At 59.3% G+C, this 16,876-nt stretch overlaps 2 long non-coding RNA genes across 4 annotated transcripts in view; one reads left to right on the forward strand and one right to left on the reverse strand.

Moving 5' to 3' along the window:
* Positions 1-2,188: 2,188 nt before the first annotated feature.
* Positions 2,189-16,876, forward strand: part of LOC131517745 (uncharacterized) — a 31,384-nt gene continuing 16,696 nt past the window's right edge. The window contains exons 1-3 of one of the 3 annotated variants that reach the window (XR_009264788.1): positions 2,189-2,379; positions 14,370-14,480; positions 15,461-15,677. This is a non-coding gene — a long non-coding RNA (uncharacterized LOC131517745). Of the gene's footprint in view, positions 2,380-6,097; positions 6,197-14,328; positions 14,481-15,460; positions 15,678-16,876 lie in introns of those variants that run through there. The other 2 variants (XR_009264790.1, XR_009264789.1) reach the window with 2 other exon arrangements.
* On the reverse strand, positions 8,551-14,219 carry LOC131517746 (uncharacterized). Its single transcript, XR_009264791.1, has 2 exons — positions 14,115-14,219; positions 8,551-8,768 (listed from the first exon to the last, which is right to left on the reverse strand). It is a non-coding gene; the product is annotated as an uncharacterized LOC131517746 (long non-coding RNA).

Genomic DNA, 16,876 nt, shown 5'->3' on the forward strand with positions numbered 1-16,876 from the left:
GGCGCATTTGTAATTGTGCTCCTCCTCCCTGCTGGCTGAAATGTGATTCTGATTTCTACATCGACACCCCATTGACGGATGGGTGGCCTACTTTCTGGGCGCTGGCTCCTGACGGAGCCCCAAGACATGTGTAAAGTGATACCTGCTCTCAAGGGGCCTTCATTGTTTTCTCCTCAACCAGAAACATTCCCAAAGCCATGCCACAATATGAGAAAGAAGCACAGGACAATGAAAGACAGATGGTGTCACCAGGCCCTCCGTGAGAACCCGGTGGTGGAGACGGCTCCCGCTGGAGCCCAAGGCAGGCCAGGTCGGCGAGGGTCTGAGATGGAAACCAGGTCTGACAGGTGCAGTCTGGACAGGTGGAGAGGGTTTCAGGGAAGCAGAGGGCGCAAGGGAAATCAAGAGGCAAGAACGAGAGGAAGAGTCGGTGAAGAAACCAACGTGGCCGACGCAGAAGGTTTTCAAGGCAAGGCTGGAAGTGACTGAGGCTGGGACCCGCAGGTCCTGAAGCCCGCTGTCTGCTCCTTCCCGCCCAGGCCACGAGAGTCCCGGATGCGGTCACGCAATGGAAATGCGGACAGACAGCCGACTGGCTCACCGTGCGGTGTGCGCACAGAACGAGAGGGCAGAGGTTGCGTCGCTGATGCTGGCAGCCACAGGGCCAGGAGGGGCAACGAAATAAGAGAAAAGAGGGGCAATTTCGAGAAATTTTTCAAAACAATTGATGACTAACACAAACCACTCAAAAATCAAATATTCGATTTTGCACACTCATTTTTAATGTTCCCCTTATGGAGCCACTGGACGGCCCATTTTCCCTGTGACGGAGGCCCATTTCATTGCCATCCGAATTATATAATGCCTTAATTGTGAGCCTGTCACCTAGTCTCCCTTCCCAAAATGAATCCAGAAACCACCAGGTACGAACTTCTATTTAGTAGAATAAACATCTGTGATGATACACCAGGAGCAAACTCCTAATTGTTCTAAAACTGGCACTTTGCTTTGACAACCAACTACCTATTTTTTTTTTTAAGAAGAAAATGCTTTATTCCTTTAAAACACCTGCTTTCTTTCCTTTTTGACTTCTAAAGGAAGAGATTAATTTTCACTGGCAAGAAGAGAAATCACCCTCTACTGTCACAAAGGAAAAGCCATGCTCCATGTTAAGAGCTGCCTGCTCCGTGAAATGACACACAAGAACATCAACGCAAAACCACAACTCAAGCTGGGGTCAACCCCGCTTTCCCACATGAAAGCCGGCAGCCTGATAACCTCACCCCTTTGGAATTAGGCTGCCTTTGGAGGCTGCAATTCTTACTACGCGAGGGTGGCCTCAGAACCACATTTCTGGAAGGCAGGATTTCCATTAGAATCGCCTTGCCTTCATTCACTGCCTTTTCCCCCACCCCCTTCACCCCAGGGCGGTCATTCAGGGAGTTATAATTTGGCACTAAAATTCAATTAAGCCCCAACGTTGCTCATACGTGGTCTTTTTCTCGGCAACGCGTTCATGTCTCCGGCCGGTTTTCCAAACGTTAGCGGATCCATTTGGGAGCGGAGGGAAGTAAAAGTTTCCACGTCTAGAAGCCGGCCGGGGAGCTCGAGACATTCAAACACCCGCACTGCGGGGTCAGGGCACCAAAGCGCCTCGGGTCCTCACCGCGCTCGGTGCAGCTGGGGGAGCGGAGGCCTCGGGGCGCCGCGGACACTGCCTGGCGCTCGGCGGCCCTGCACCACCGGGTCCCCCGCGCGCCCCGGGGAGAGGGCCGCTTGCAGGCCTCTCGCAACCGAGCCCCCGCGGCTCACCCCGGCGAGCCGGCCAAAGCCTGCCCAAGTACGGAGACCCCGTTGAGGACTGTGGGAGTTTGGGCGGCTTAATGGGATTGTGTTCGGTGCTTCAGGCGCTCCTTTAAAAGATCCCATGGCACCAACGAAACTCCAATAAAAGGGCCTAATTGCTCTCTGACTTTCTATGAAACTTTCTAAGCTGTGCTGACATCCTCGAATACAACTATGGAATTCGACAGTGGGGACCGGAGGGGGGGGGGAGTTGCGGAGAGAAAGCGGTTCTCAGCGAGGCTTGGGTGAGGTGGGGGGCGGCTCGGGGGAGGGGAGGTGGGGCGGGTGTGAAGTCTGCGCCCGGGAAAGAAAAATATGAGTGTTCTCCTTTGTGTGCGGACAAACAGCCGAGCGCCGGAGGTCGGGGCCGGGGTCACGCGGCTCCGGGCTGCAGCTGCCGCCGTGGGGCGGGGGTCCCGGGCCGCCCCCCGGGCGTCTCGGCCCGGCAGCGGCATCGGCATTCCGGCGGCGCGGGCGGCCGCTGTCCTCGCACGACCCCGGCCCGTCCAGAGCGCGCCCCGCTCCGACCCTCGGGTAAGCTCCGCGCGCCAGGGCCCCTCACCCCTCGACAGGGCGCACGGGAGGCCCAGGCTCGGGCCCCGCCTCCCCGAGCTCCGCGGTCCCCGCGCTCCTGGGACCGGACGCCCAGCCTGGACCCCCAGGAGCCCAGCCACCGCGGCGCCCGGCCGGCGCCCGGGTCCTGGGCCTGGGCCTGGGCCTGGCCTGCTGAGCCCGTTGCGCCTCGCTCCGGGCCCGGGAGGCCGGAGCCGCCTCGGGACCGGCTCGGCCCTCGCGGGAGGGGGCCCACGAGAGCACAGGTGACCTGCCCAGGGCGCCCGTGGCGGGGTCACCCTCCCTCCGAACTACTCCGTGGGCGGTGGCCTTACCAGGGTCCCGGCCCGGGCGCTGGCGTCCCCGGGGCCCTCTGCGAGCCCCCGCCGCCCCCTTGGAGCGCTCCGGTGCGCAGGCGCTGGGCGCAGGGGGCCAGACTTCCGCCGCGTGGGCGCGTGGGCGCGCGGGCGTGGGCCGGGGCCTCGGACGCTGCCCTGCGTCCCCACGCGGTCACCCGAGGGCGAGGGCACACTGGGGGCTCGGGGGGGGGGGGGGGGGGGCGGGTAAAGAGATGGAAGCGTCGGCGAGGCCCAGGCGCCGGCAATCAAAGGCTGGGGATGGCGCCCGCCGCGTTGCCCACGGCCAGGCCCAGGGCATGAAAGGATCTTTATCCTCGAGTGACACGGCGGCGGTTTCCTCCTGCCTCCCCCTCCCGCGGCCCTAATTGGGGCCGGCTGCTAATGTGATTAAAGGCCAGTTAAATGTTTCTCGGGGCAGATGGTGGGAAGAGGCCGGGACCCCTGCCCCCTCCCGGGGTCACGCCGGGCCCGTGGTCAGGGGGCCGGTGGTGGTGCCAGTCCCAGGGCAGCCTGGCCGGGCGCCCGCCGATTGTTCACCCCGAGGCGGGGAGGCCGCGGGCGGGCTCCTGGGGCTTTATGTAAGCTGGTGGGCTTGGGGCCCGGCCGGATTTGGGGATTCTTTTCGCACAGTTTCCATTTTCTGGCCTTTGGAACAGCGCCCCGGGCCCTCGGGGCCCTCCCCCTCCGGTGCCCGGCGCCTGCGGGGCCCAGCCGCGCAGGCAGGCCTGGGGGCGCGGGGCACTGAGGGTCTGGCAGGCTCGGAGCTGTTGTCCGTGGGATCTCCCCACCGAGGACAGTGCGTCGGATGGTGGTGCTGCGGGGGCCAGGCGGAGCCCCCAACCCGCAGCGCCCCCAGACCTAGGCGACAACCGGGTCCCCACGTCGGCGGCGGCGGCGTGGGTGGTCCGCCCTCCCGGGAGGGCTGGGCGTCGTGGCTGCTGGGGGCGCAGGGCCTCGGAGCCAGGGTGCGCGCAGCGCTGCCCGCCGCTCCGGCTCCCGATGGCGGCCGGAGGCCCTGAAGACCCCTCCCCGAGCCTGCCCGACCCGGTGGAGGCTGTGCGGCCCCCGGACGGCTCCGCTGCGCCCCGCGCCGGGAAGGCCAGGCCAGTGCCCGGGGCCGCGGAGTCAGCGCTCGGAGCCCCGGCCGCACGGCCCGCTCCCGGCCGGTCCCCCAGCGGGCCCGGCCTTGCGCTCGCGCGGGTTCATCGCTCTGGAGTCCCCGAGAGGCCAAGAGCGAGGCTCGGCTGAGTCCCCGCGCCTCTCAAGTGGCAAATCTGGAACCAGTTAGGATGGGGGAGGCAGATGGAAGCCAAACGGAAGCCCGGCGGCAGAGTGAGCTCAGGACGGTCCGCCAGGTGGCCCTGGCCGTGCGCTCGGGCGGCGGCGGCGGCGGCTGCGGGCGCGCGGAGCCCCGGCGGAGCAGGTGGGACGCGGCCGGACCCACGCCGCAGGCCGCGCGCCCCCGTCCGGCCCCCGCGGGGGTCTCCCCACGGTCCCCCGTGCGCCGCAGAGAGGGAGACGGCTCGCCAGCTGGAAGGCCGCGCGGGGCCGGGGCGGCGGGGACGGCGGGAGGGCGCCCGGCGCTTCGGGCGGAGCCGGCCTCGGACGGGCCAGGAGAGGCCATGGGCGCCCCCGCCGCGCGGCCCGTCCCCCGGGAGCCCGTCACCTAAGCAAGCGTGCTTCCGTGGAAATTTTACAGATCGGTTGTTTACTCTTTTCAAATATTTTCTGGAATAGTCTGCAGAACTTTCTCACATCTAACAAATGGCAGACTGAACTGATGAGAAGATATGAAATAAACAGAATGACATTTCAATTTAAGTGGGGCGAAAGCAAACGGTATTTTTTTTTAATAATATTTTTGTCAAAATGTGCCGTGGATCTAAAATTTTGTCGTGTTCAAAATATATAATTTGGGGGGGTACTTCAAGTACACATTTTATACATTTTTCAACCAGAAGAAGTAAAACCTTTAAAAGGCAAAAGCGCAAAGCAAGAAGAGGCTGGGAAGGAAGTGGTCTCTCTCCAGCTCTCCTGTTTTTTTCTTCTCCTCCCTAATAGCCTGAAGGAAGATATAGTCAAAATAAAACAATTTCATATTAAACTAACACATAGATGGAATTAATTCCTTCCCAGATGGTCTGAGGGACCTGGCTGTTGCAGTGTGCCCAGAAAATGCTAGATTCAAGGTGATTTTCTCTCCCTCAGCGGCTCAGAGAATTGTAAACAGCTTCAGCCTCATGATTTGTTTTAATCTGCTTATTGAACGCAGATAAAATTAGAACCGTCTTCCACTTGACATAAACGTCGCTCAGGAAGAGTCACCAGGTTTTTTAGCGGAAGGAATATCTGGGTCTTTTTGTTTTGTTTTGTTCAAAATGGTAATATTTAACTAGTATGTAACCAACTACAAGTTCTGAGGTCAGGAACCCCATGGCCGTAAAAAAGAAAAAAAAAAATCAGTGTTTAAACTAATCTTGCCCTTGTTCTTTTCCAGCGATCTTGTGTCGATAAGCAAGTACCAGAGAGTAAAACAAATGATTTGTGTGTTCCTGGCAAATAATTTTTTGAGCTTCAAAAAATCAAAAACACGTTGCCTGTTGCTTTTTAGGAATACCTTGTAAACTGGACGGGAGGGGGTGGTGCAGGAAATACAGTTTCATTGATCCTTGGAAAACTGGAGGATAGTCGAGGTGCAGTCAGCTTTGCTCTGTTAGGGCAGGTGCCGCTCCACAGGAGGGTGAATCTGAAGGTGAGGCTTCAGGTGCTTGGTCGCCTGTGAAGACACAGTGCCCCCCTGACAGTTGTGACAGGTGCGGTGAGGTAATGAAGCAGACAGGTCAATTGTGCAGACAGGACCTAGCCCCCCTCCACCATCACCCCCTTGCCCCCTGCAGCCTGGCCAGCTCCCATCCTGCCGCCCCCATGTCCACATTTCGGTCCCATCTGGAGGACCCTCTCCCTTTTTAGGATGTTTTCTCTCCTTTAAACACACCCTGCTGGTCCACTCAGCAGCATTACCGGGGACCCATTTGTCATTTTCGCTCACAAAGCCAAAAGTTAACCAAAGTCTGGGCCAGAGAAGCCTCCCCCCTGCCCCCGCCAGGCTCCTTTGTCACCTCAACAGCCCAGAGAACAGGCCAACCATGGGACATCTTTATTCACACCCCACAAAGGCCAGGCGACCGCGCGTGCAACCTCACGCCTGGTTCCAGACGCAGCTGCATTTAGGTGTGTGAGCATGTTGGAGTTTTTTTTTTTTTTTTTTATTGTTTCCATCCTCGTTTTGTTCTGTGTTTGCAGGGAAACTACGGTCCCTTTTGCAGCACTGGGGCCGGCCAGCTGGGGTTTATGCCCCGTGTCCGAGTCTCTGTGGTGGGAATAGACCCATTCAGACAAGGCCTAACAGATACGTGGGGCCAGCCCACCCCCCAGCCAGGGTGAGTTACCTGATTGAAAAACAAATCTGACAACCCCAAAGCTTTCCTCCACGTGCCCACCGCCAGCAGGAGGGAACACAGACTCCTTCCTTCCCCAGCAGGCATCCCAACCAGCCTGGCCTTTCTTGGCCCCTGCCAGCATCATTACCCTGACATTCCTTTGCCACCACCCCCCCCCCCAAGACAGTCTCCTCTGCCACCAACATGGCTCAGCGACAGGAGAGGCTCTCACTCTGCCTGTTCCCCGTGACCGCATGGGGTACAGCGCCTCTCAGAGCCGGCCAGCCTGGTGAGGGCCCTCGAAGGCCTAGCTTTGGGGAGCTCAGCAGCATCTCTAGCCTGCAGGTGAGGAACCCCGTGGGATCGCAGTCAAATACCAACACCCCAACCTGTCAGACCCCACACGGTGGTGCCGCCACCCTGCCGAGCCAGCCACATTGGTGTGCGGGCAGAGGCACATTGCGGAAGTCCTCTAGCACATCCTGGCTCCTGTCCTGCGCCCAGCACTGGCGTTCTTGTTCGGAGAACAAAGGCCCGGAGGCCCCTGCAGAACAGAGAGAGGCTGAAAGCAGTGGCTTTCAAAGTTTGCTGACCGTGGCCGGGGTAAGAAATGCATCGTGCGTCTCAACTCGGTGCACGCATAATGGCTACGTATGAAATAAGTGATGAACTTTTCGTGCACGCGTAACCGAACGTTTTCGCAAAAGAATACTTCTCTTTCCGTGCATCGTGAGCCCTGACGTTTGTTATCCTGTTTTGTTTCTTCCCGGTGACGGCAGCCACCTGCTAAAATGGTCCCATGCTCCCAGAGGGCAGCAGCTCGGAGTTTGCAAACCACTGTCTTCAGAGCTGAGGGTGTGCGGGGTGCAGGAGCGTGGGACTCGATCTGGGGCACCCACAGCCCCCGCCTGCTACTTTTGCTTCCCCTATTCCAGCCCTGGAGTCAGACTGTCTTGCTGGGACTCCCAGAGCCATGACACTGGGGAAATCCCCTCCCCCCACCTCACTGAGTTTCCTTCTCTTAGAATGGGGGTGACAGTGCCCACCTCCAAGGCTCCTGGGGACAATCAAATGAGATGGTGCACAAAATGAGGGCCTGACTCCAAGTGCCCAAGCATCCGTCTCTTCCGTTTGTCTGCCAGGATGCCGGCCCCAGTCTGCCTCCCAGTAGGATTCTCCCCCTGCTGGCTTCCCTTTGGGCCACCTCTGTGGTCCCCACTGCAGGCTTCAGGGCTCACAGATCTGTATAGTCCAGCTCTGTGTCCACCGAGCCCTGATTTAAAAAAAAAAATTTTAATGTTTATTTATTTTTTTTTTTAATTTTTTTTTTTTCAACGTTTTTTATTTATTTTTGGGACAGAGAGAGACAGAGCATGAACGGGGGAGGGGCAGAGAGAGAGGGAGACACAGAATCGGAAGCAGGCTCCAGGCTCCGAGCCGTCAGCCCAGAGCCTGACAATGTTTATTTATTTTTGAGAGAGAGAGAGAGGGGGGCATTGCATGAGCAGGGGAGGGGCTGAGAGAGGGAGACACAGAATCCAAAGCAGGCTCCAGGCTCTGAGCTGTCAGCACAGAGCCCAACGTGGGGCTTGAATTCACACACCATGAGATCATGACCTGAGCTGAAGTCGGACACTCAGCCGACTGAACCCCCCCAGGTGCCCCTGACGGAGCCCTGATTAAGTCATAGGTCACACCCCCGTGGACCTTCCGCTGGCTGCTGGTTGCTTTGGCACTGACCCCAACAAGAGTACGTTGTGGGATGGGGGTGCTGCTCTTCTCATGTTGCTGATCGAGTATCTGGGGCCCAGAGGGGCGTCACACAATTAGTAAGGGTAGAGCTGGGGTTAGGCCAGCTCTCCTGGCCTTGGAACACTGTCACACTCCCCCTGATGCGCAGCCCCTGGGTCCATGCCCAGCGTCCTCCCTGCAGCCAGGCAGAGATGACCCTGGCCTCATGCTCTCTCCCCAACCACCCTCGAGGGATGGCTCCTCTCCTGGGGTGTGGGGCTTGCTCCCTGGGGGAGGGACACGGACCTCCTGTCTTCCATGGCCCCCAGGCAGCAGGGAGCACGATCATTCCCTGGCCCGCCTTCACCTCCTCAGTCCTGGGAGGGCTGACTTCATTTTCCCTTGAACAGCCACCTCCTTGGGGGCAGAACCACAGTCTTCCCGCACCCCCCCCACCGGGCCGCTCGCCGCTTCAGTGATGAAGTCAGACGTGAGACCAGGAGTAGCTGCCCTTACGTCCTCTGCCCATACGCACACATGCACACACACACACCCTCATGCGTGCACACACTTACACACGCTCATGCATACACACACACACTTGCAAATTACTTTCACATACGTTAACCGCTGCAGCCTTCCTGTAATCAGTATACGGACATCAGGAAACAGATGGCTCCCTTACTCTTGGGCCAGGTAATAGAATTTTCTGGAAACACAGAGACTGCAAACTGTTGGAAGTTGTCTGTGAAAGGCTCTTCCCCTCAAGTTTTTTTCAGGCTTTCTGAATCTTCCATGGCCTTAAGGTGGGAGGATGCCGTGCAGGGAAGCTCCCTGTCCCCTGAAACAGACAGAGACCTCCTGTGGGACCGAGCCCTTCTCCAGACACCCAGGTCCCTGCCCACAGCCAGTGATCTAGCAGGAGACAGACAGGCAGTGTGGGGGCTGTGGCAGGGTGGGCCGTCTGGGAGCAGGCAGCTGTGGACCAGGTGGCCAGGGAAGGTGGTGTCAAAGGTGGCAGCAAAACTCTGGAGGAATGTTCTGGCACCTGTGCATGCAGAGGCCTGATCCAGGACCCGGTGCAGTACAGGGGAGCAGGAAGGAGCTGGTCTGGCTACAGCAAGGGGCAGGTGGCAGACGAACCGAAAAGGAATGGTGGGGTGTCTCTGGCCCTGCAGCCTTGTCTACCCAGGAGTCCACGGGCGCTGCGGGGCCCCTCTCCCACCCCGGCCCCCTCCGCCCCGCCTCTCAGGGCTGCAGCAGGTCGCGGCAGTTCAGAGTGTCCGAGGGACCCGCACGTCCATGGCTGCTCTGCGGGGCCAGCCCCGTCTCTGGCTTTTGCAATCTGTCCTTCGGAGTCAACTTTCCCTTGTAAGGATTTTCCCTTTTACTTGTTTGGTTCATCTGACAGCTTTTTATCGCTTTGAAGCTGCTCTTGTATGATCCAGCTGTTCTGGCCTGCTGTTTTCCTCCCTCTCGGGCCTCACAGGGGAGACTGAGAGCGGTGGACACCCCACCACTGCTTCCTTGTGGCCTCCACGGCCCATCTGCCTGCGCGGCAGAGCCCCGGGGCCCTGGAGCTGAAACGTAAAGCGCTGACGGGGCTCAGAGTCGTTCTCCAAGCTTGCTCCAGCCAGAGGCTTCGAACCGCACAGTGGGGAGGCGCCTGCACCCCCACTCCCCATGCATGCAGGTGCACACACACACATACGCCTGTTGTCCCGTGAAGAAAGCTGTCCACATACAGGAGTGAGCTTCCCGGCACCGGCTGACCCAGCGTCGCCCTCCAAGCCACCCTTTGGGCCAGTGCAAGACGCCTTCTGAGGCTCGTTCTGACCCCGGGGACCTGGGCGCTGGAAAGCAGGTGCCACAGACCCGGGCTTCTGGTCCCCCGTGATGGTCGGCTTAGGTGTGTGCTTCCCCTTCAGCATCCATGAGTGAGCGCTCCCATCTGTCCACCTGCCTCATCCGGGCATTGCTTCTGCTGGACAGCTCTTCACTAGGTGTGCAAGCATTCTAGAAAGTTCTTTGAGCTCCATTGGCCGTCGGGCCCTGGGTAATCAGAGATGATGAGGCTGGCCTTGCAAGGCAGACAGACAGGTTGCACAGAGGTGAGCAGGTTCCTCGGAGGGGTGGGGACCCCGCCCTCCCATCCTCCTGCTGGCCCGCTTTGCTGTCACACATGCCCCGCTCACCTCGTGCTCCCTTCCCTCTTGCTTTCTGCCCCCTTGCTCACTGGACTTTGGATGCATTTTATTTTTTTTCCCTTCTTGCCAACCTGTCACCCTGGTCACTGCCCTCTACCCAGCACCTCCCCCAATATATTTTCGTCTGAAGTTTTCTGCCAGTGTAAACCTCCAATGTTCTACTTTAGTGTGTGTTAATATGCGTATTCTTAGGGACACAAAAACCCCAAAGCCAAAGAACGCCCAACAGCGGCAGGTGTGGGGGGAAATTGGGACCCTGTGGCCAGGTCTGCCTGTCCACCCTGCCCAGAGCTTGCTGAATTACAACTCCGAGCGAGACGCTCAAAGGGTGCCCCTGAACTTTAGTTCAAAGCACACCTAGTTTGGAGTCTGCTATAGTCATGGACCTACGGAAGCAGGAAATCCCTCGGAGAGCATCTGGCCTGAGCCCCTTGTTTTAAGAGAAGACCATAGTGGTTCAGAGAGGGACAGGACTGGCCCAAGGTCACACAGCCAGTTGATAAGCCTGGTAAGACCTGGCGGAAGGGTTCTTGGCTTCTGCTCTGGCTGGTTAAGCATGGCAAGCGTTTAACGCAAGCCCGAGTCTTTGGCTGCAAACCGGAGAATGTAACCCAGATGGTCACGAAGAGTGTGATTTACACGCCATTCTGAGCATCCAGCGGAGCACAGCAATCTGAGCTAAGCATTTGCTGTGTGTTAGTACCATCATGCCTCACTTTGTCTGAAGAAGCCCCCTTCCCCAGCCCAGTTGGCTCAGTGGGTACCCAGCAAGGATGCCTTCCAGGCCACGCCCCGTGCACAGGGCTCCACCCTCCAGCCCAGCCCCAGCCGTCGGAGTCTTTCAAGAAGTTGAACTAAGCACAGCAACTGAATCAATCAGACGGACCTGAGCCTGGGGCCCCGAGATCCCACAGATGCAGATGAGGGGATGTCTCCATGCATTAAACCGCAGGTTTTCGGTCACATCCCCCGCCCTACAGTAATCCTCTGTGCCCCCAGGGGCCTCTCATTGTCCCTTCATCAGCCCACACTGAAAGGAGGCCCTGGGGTTTCAGGGGCTGGACGAGACCAGGGCTGGTGAAGAGGTGGGTACGTGGGAGGCAGGCTAGGCTCCAGACGATGGGATGCAGGGTCCCACGTCCTTAAAAAGGTGACAGGGGCCTCAGCAGCACCGGGAAGGGACTGACACTGAATGTCAAGATGGCATAGGGTGAGGACCCCGGCCCTGGTACCGCCCTCCAGCCCAGACACACTGGCCTGTCGCCCCACCCAGATCCCCCCAGACACCTGTATTCACTTCCTAGCGTTCCCATAACGAGTGACCACAAGCTGGAGGACTTAATACAGTAGACACTCTGTCACATTTCTGGAGGCCACGAGTCTGAAACCAAGGTGTCTGCAGGGACACGCTTCCTCTGAAATCTTCAGGGGAGGATCCTTCCTGGCCTCTTCCAGCTTCTGGTGGCCCTGGGTGTCGTTGGCTTGTAGCTGCATGGCTCCAAACTCTGCCTCCATTGTCACACACACACACACACACGCCCAGAGCCTCCGTGTCCCTTCTCTGCTCCTCACGAGGACACCACCATTGGGTTTAGGGCTTACATGACCTCATTCCTTCTGCAAAGGCCCTACTTCCAAATAAGTGCACATTCTGAGGTTCTGGGTGGATGTAAATTTGGGAGGGGACACGACTCGACCCAGGACAACCCCCACACGCTCTGAAGAAAGAAGGGCCCTGTGCAACTTGAGTGGCCCTGGTGTGCGAAGACAAAGTTTGCTTCATGACTGAGATGGCCTCAACAGAGCGGCCGGGGACTTCCTGACGAGCCAGGCCAGGGGTGTCCACACTGCCTTCTGTTGTCTCAAGTCGGGGCAGCGATGCTGCGGGGCAAGCCAGCGTCTGCAGGGAAACAGGAGGGGGAGGTTCTGTGGGGAAAGGCAATGGGCAGGAGCACGGAGCGGGGGTGGGGCCTTGGAGAGAGCGGCTGCCACCCTGTCTTCCTGTCCCCGTGATGTGTGGCCTCCCCACAGACTGGCTATCCCTCCAGAGCCCTCTCTTCACTGGTGCTGGTTTGCGTGCTGTATAGACATCTGTGCTTCTGTTGGCCCCAAACCCCAGGTTTCCCTTCCCCACTGTGGTCCTTCTGGCTGAGCGGGGCTGGCCCAATGTCACCTGCCACTTCTCTGCACACTGGTTGTCCACTCAGGAGTGGACCCAAGGGCAGGGTTGGGCCAAATCAGAGTCAGATCGGGCGCTGCGTGGGCACTGAGATTGCTGAATGGCAGAATGACCTGTGGAGTGACCTTGCCACCTTGTGGGGGAAGCCCCACCGCACAGTGAAAGGGCTGGAGGAAAGCTGAGTGCAGAAAGACAGACGCATGTGGTGGCCATTTGAGCCATTGGGTCCAGATGAACTTTGGACACCTTAGTCTCAAGAGCCAGCGCATTCACCTATAAGCCAGCCTGAGTGGCACTCTTACGCTGACCGGCCACGCCTGCGCCCCCCACCAGCCCTGGCCACGGGCAGGACAAAGTTTCCCAGGAGGTGTGTCCGACTCAGTACCGGGTCTATACCCAAAGCCCTGTCCACACTCAGTCCCCAGGGGTCACGGCTGTGCGCGGGGCGGAGGCCAGAGACGAGGTCCCAAATGAGACCAGGAGGAGCTAGGGGCCAGGTGCCCCATACAGATGGCCAAGACCACGTCTGTGTTCTAGACCCTGGGCCACCGGGTCCGTCCCACCATCGCTGTGGAAGAACCGGGCTATGCACACACTTCCCAAGGAGTCTAGGCTCCTTGGTCACCCCAGCCCCTGCACCTGTGCCCTCCCTTGTTAGGCAGCGGCTAGAAGGACTGTTTCGGGGAAATGAGGGATCGAGCTTGGGGACCCACATAGAAGAGAAGACCCCCTTTGCAAGTGGACGGGCATCAAAAATGAAGGAAGGTTCCAGTGGGGACGGGGCAATATCGCTGCCCTAAGTCCAGCCCCCGGGGGTGAGGGGTCTGCCTTGTGAGGGAAGCACATGGGATGCGAACCAGGACTTGCAGGGGGGCTGCTGGACAGATTCTGCTGCCTTCACGGCCCTTCACGGTCTGATTTCCTCTCTGCAAAATGAAGACCTTTGTCTTTACGAGTACCCTCCATGACTGAGTTTCTCCAAGGGTCTAAAAGCCAAGGTCACCAACCAGTAGGAGGCCTGGGGCCAGAGCCCTTCCGTTTCCCAGGTGACCGTCAGGAGACTGGCCAGAGATCGGGTGAGCTGGTCTTCACAGAGACAGGACCAGGGTCCCCGAGACGCACTGGTCTGTCCTCCCCCTAACCTGAAGCGGGAGCGAGCCCAGGAACAAGACCATTGTAAAGGCCTGATGTCATCCACACCACCCCTGTTGTTCTACAGATGGGGAAACCGAGGGGGAGGAGGAGTCCCCTGGCAAGGGCGCGGAGCTCGTCGAGGGCAGAGCCGGTCGCCTCCCATTCCACCGCTGCCCACAGCAACTCGGCCCTCGGGAGAGCCTGAAGTGGCCCTTCCGCTCCAGGCTGCCGGGACACCTGTGTCACCGAGGGCAACGTCACCCTCTCAACAGCCACGCGAGGTGCAGGGAAGCGACTCCCGGCTCACGCATATGCTGGATTGGAGCCGGGGTGGTACAAGCGAGGCAGCTGGGGGGGGGGGGGGGCCAGGCCTACAGGAGACCCGGTACTCTTCACATTCCGTCTGGGACTCAACATAGCTCCTTGGGGGCTTTGACTCGGCTACCGAGCAGCTACGGCACAGAAATAATTGGTGTCCGCCTCCCCAGCTTCTGCTCCAGAGCATCAGGGTGGGCCGTGGGTAGAAGAGAAGACCCCCCCTCTGCAAGTGGACAGACACCAAGGATGTAGGAAGCCCCCCAGTGGGCCTGGAACTGGCATGGGAGCCACACGGGCCCAGGGGACACCTAGAACAAGGCAGTCCCTCTCTTGGCCTCACTTTGCTCACCCATAAAATGAGGCATTGGAATAGACCTTGCTCAGGGGCCTTCTACCTCCCGTGTTCTGGAAACCACGGGAGATAGAACTGGCCTGTAAGCAAGCACCAGTGGGCCCCCCGGAGACCCGGCTTCCCCTTCTGGAATCCCATTGCTGTCTTCAGTTCTCTTCCTAGAGACTCGGTATTCTCTTTGGCGGGGGGGGGGGGGGGGGGTGTGGGTTGGGCTTTTTAAACGACACGACCGTGTTTCTCTCTTTAACACAGGAAGACACAGTAAAGGAATTCAAAGCGATGATTACCCTTCCAGAATGCCCCTGTTGACATTTTCCAAAATGAAGTCACGCCCGCAGCCGGAAAGAACCTGCAGAGGAAGAGGTAAGCGGTGAAAGCCAACAGCCCCCGGCCCCCTCCCCACCCGAATCCTCACCGCCAGCCACAGAACACGCAGGGGCTCGGGCTTGCGGCCCGCACCCCACACCCCCGAACAGGCCCTTCACCTCCCCCCGCCAGGCCTTGGTGTCTTCATCCGCAAAGGGGGCCAAAAGGTAATACCCACCTCCCGGGCCTTCGAAGGACCCGGCGAGTTATGGGCACACGCGCACCCGGAGGAAGGCTCCCGACAGGTACCAGCAGTTCTGGCGAATTCGCCCACGGAGCGCATCGCTGTCTATTTCTAACCCTTTTTTTAACGCAAGATGTATCAGACTTTGGCGTCTCGCTTTCTTTGCCTTGTTTATTTTAGAGCTCCGTCCATCCCAGCGCATGTGGGCAGACATACCTCCTCCCTCTTCATTAGGAGCCTTCGGATGCACGGGCCCACCCTCCCCCGGTCACCGATACCATGGCACAGGGGAGTTAGAGGCCTAGAAGTGTCGATTCCGGCCCAAGCTGTGTACGCATTTTCGGTTTGGCCGGATTTACACTTCCATCGACGAGGATGCATGTCCCATCTCCGAAAACCCGCTAGCCCTGGGACCGCCGTGGTCTGGGCAGTTTCCAGTCTGGCCCGAGGTCGCCACCTCGGGGACAGCCTGGCGAGGCATCGCGGGACCACAGAGCCACAGTGATGCGGCACAGACACAGAGACGGGGAGTGGGCTCCAGGGCTGAGGGACGTCTCAGGGACCCCGGGGGGAGGGGCAGGAGACACAGCGGCAGCCGGTTCCTCGGTGACTCTCAGGCCCTGCCTGGTATTCGTCTCCCAGGACATTTGATAGAATGAATGCCGGCCTTTTGGCCGGGACATTATCAGCCAGCTTTTCCCTCTGCAGCCCCGGGGCTGGCTGGGACGCCCGCCTCGGCCCCTTTCGGGGGAGGGGGTGCCCGCGGAGACAGCCCGTTGTGTGGCCTCCTCAGCAGGTCCGGCTCTGACCTCAGAGAGCCGGCAACTCGTGGAAACAGCCAGATGCCATTCTGAGCCAAGCCCAGCGGGGCTGCTGCCGGGCCAACCCAGGTCATCCATCCGAGTGACCACAAAACAACGAAGCCCATCTTCCCCTGCACCATTACTGGCCTAGAGAAGGTTCCAGAAGAGAGGCTGCAAACCTGTTTCCAGCGAAAGTGGCACCGCCGGGTGAGGAGACAGCCTCCAGGGGGACAAGGTAACTCGCTGGGAAAGACGGACATTCAGCACACTGCTGAGGACATTCACGTGCCTGGTCTCATCATCTGCCTGAAAGGGTTCGGGCCACAACCACCAAGCTCAGCCATGTCCGTGGCTTTGCAGACGCTGTTCCCTGTGCTCTTCCTGCTGTCTCCATCCCACCTGGCCCTCTGGGGCCCTGTGCTCCCTCCTATGGTCACCGAGCCACGGGCCCCGTCGTGCCCCACCTTTTGTCTCCTCGTCCCCACCCCAGCACCCAGATTGCGAGCCTCTAGAGGTCACTGGTCATGTCTTTCCATTTCTGTGTCTCTGTAGCCCCAAGTCGTCGTGCAAGCTGGCAGGGATTCAGGAGGACGAAGAGGGATGTTTGCAACAGCACCCCCGCCCTTGCCTCTGAGTCCTGGGCCGGCCGCAGGGCTGGGGTTTTGCACCTCAGTTTCCTGATCTATAAAAAGAGGCGTGGGGATGGCAGGTACCAAAGGCCCCTCCAGTTCTGTTGTTTGTGGGTTTTCTCATGGAGGAAGCTGGAGGGTGGGAGAGGCCGGGGAGGCCCAGAGAGCCCCCCACTCTGTTCCCCTCATGCAGTGAAGGGGCAGCTTCGTCCACAGCGTCCAGGGCCGTTCCCGGGTGCCACGGTGTCCCAGGGAAGGCAGCAGAGGTGGGCGGGAGGGCATGGGAGGACAGGCTTTCACTGACCATCCAGCCCAGCAAAGCTAGAAACCGTCAAAAAGTAAAAATTCCATTTGTAAACAAGATCGAATTATTTGATTGTGAAACCAGTGTCCGTGGAATTTAAAATAATTTAATATGAAACAATATCATTTGAAATGCTGGCCAGCCAAGGACCTGGGGGCAGTCGGGGTGGGGGCGGGTGGCTGGCCTCCTGTGGCCAGACACGTGGAACCCAGCCTCCAGGGATAACAACGAGCCACCGGTCAACAGGCAAGGTTGAGAGTCCAGTGCGTGGCAAGCCCCGACCGGGCCCGAGGCCACCAGCCTGGGCCTCCCGTCCTCCCGGAGTTCACAGTGACGGGCAAGCAAGACGCCAGCGATTTCCAAAGCAGTGCCGGAGAGCAGGGTGGGTGTGGCTAGGTGGCACACGGTCCGAGCCAAAAGGGAGGCCCAGGTGGCCCTCCCTGGGCCCCAGCCAGCATCGTCAGGCAGGCTCC

This window comes from Neofelis nebulosa, chromosome 7, assembly GCF_028018385.1.
Source record: "Neofelis nebulosa isolate mNeoNeb1 chromosome 7, mNeoNeb1.pri, whole genome shotgun sequence".
In the NCBI taxonomy this organism is placed as follows: domain Eukaryota; kingdom Metazoa; phylum Chordata; class Mammalia; order Carnivora; family Felidae; genus Neofelis; species Neofelis nebulosa.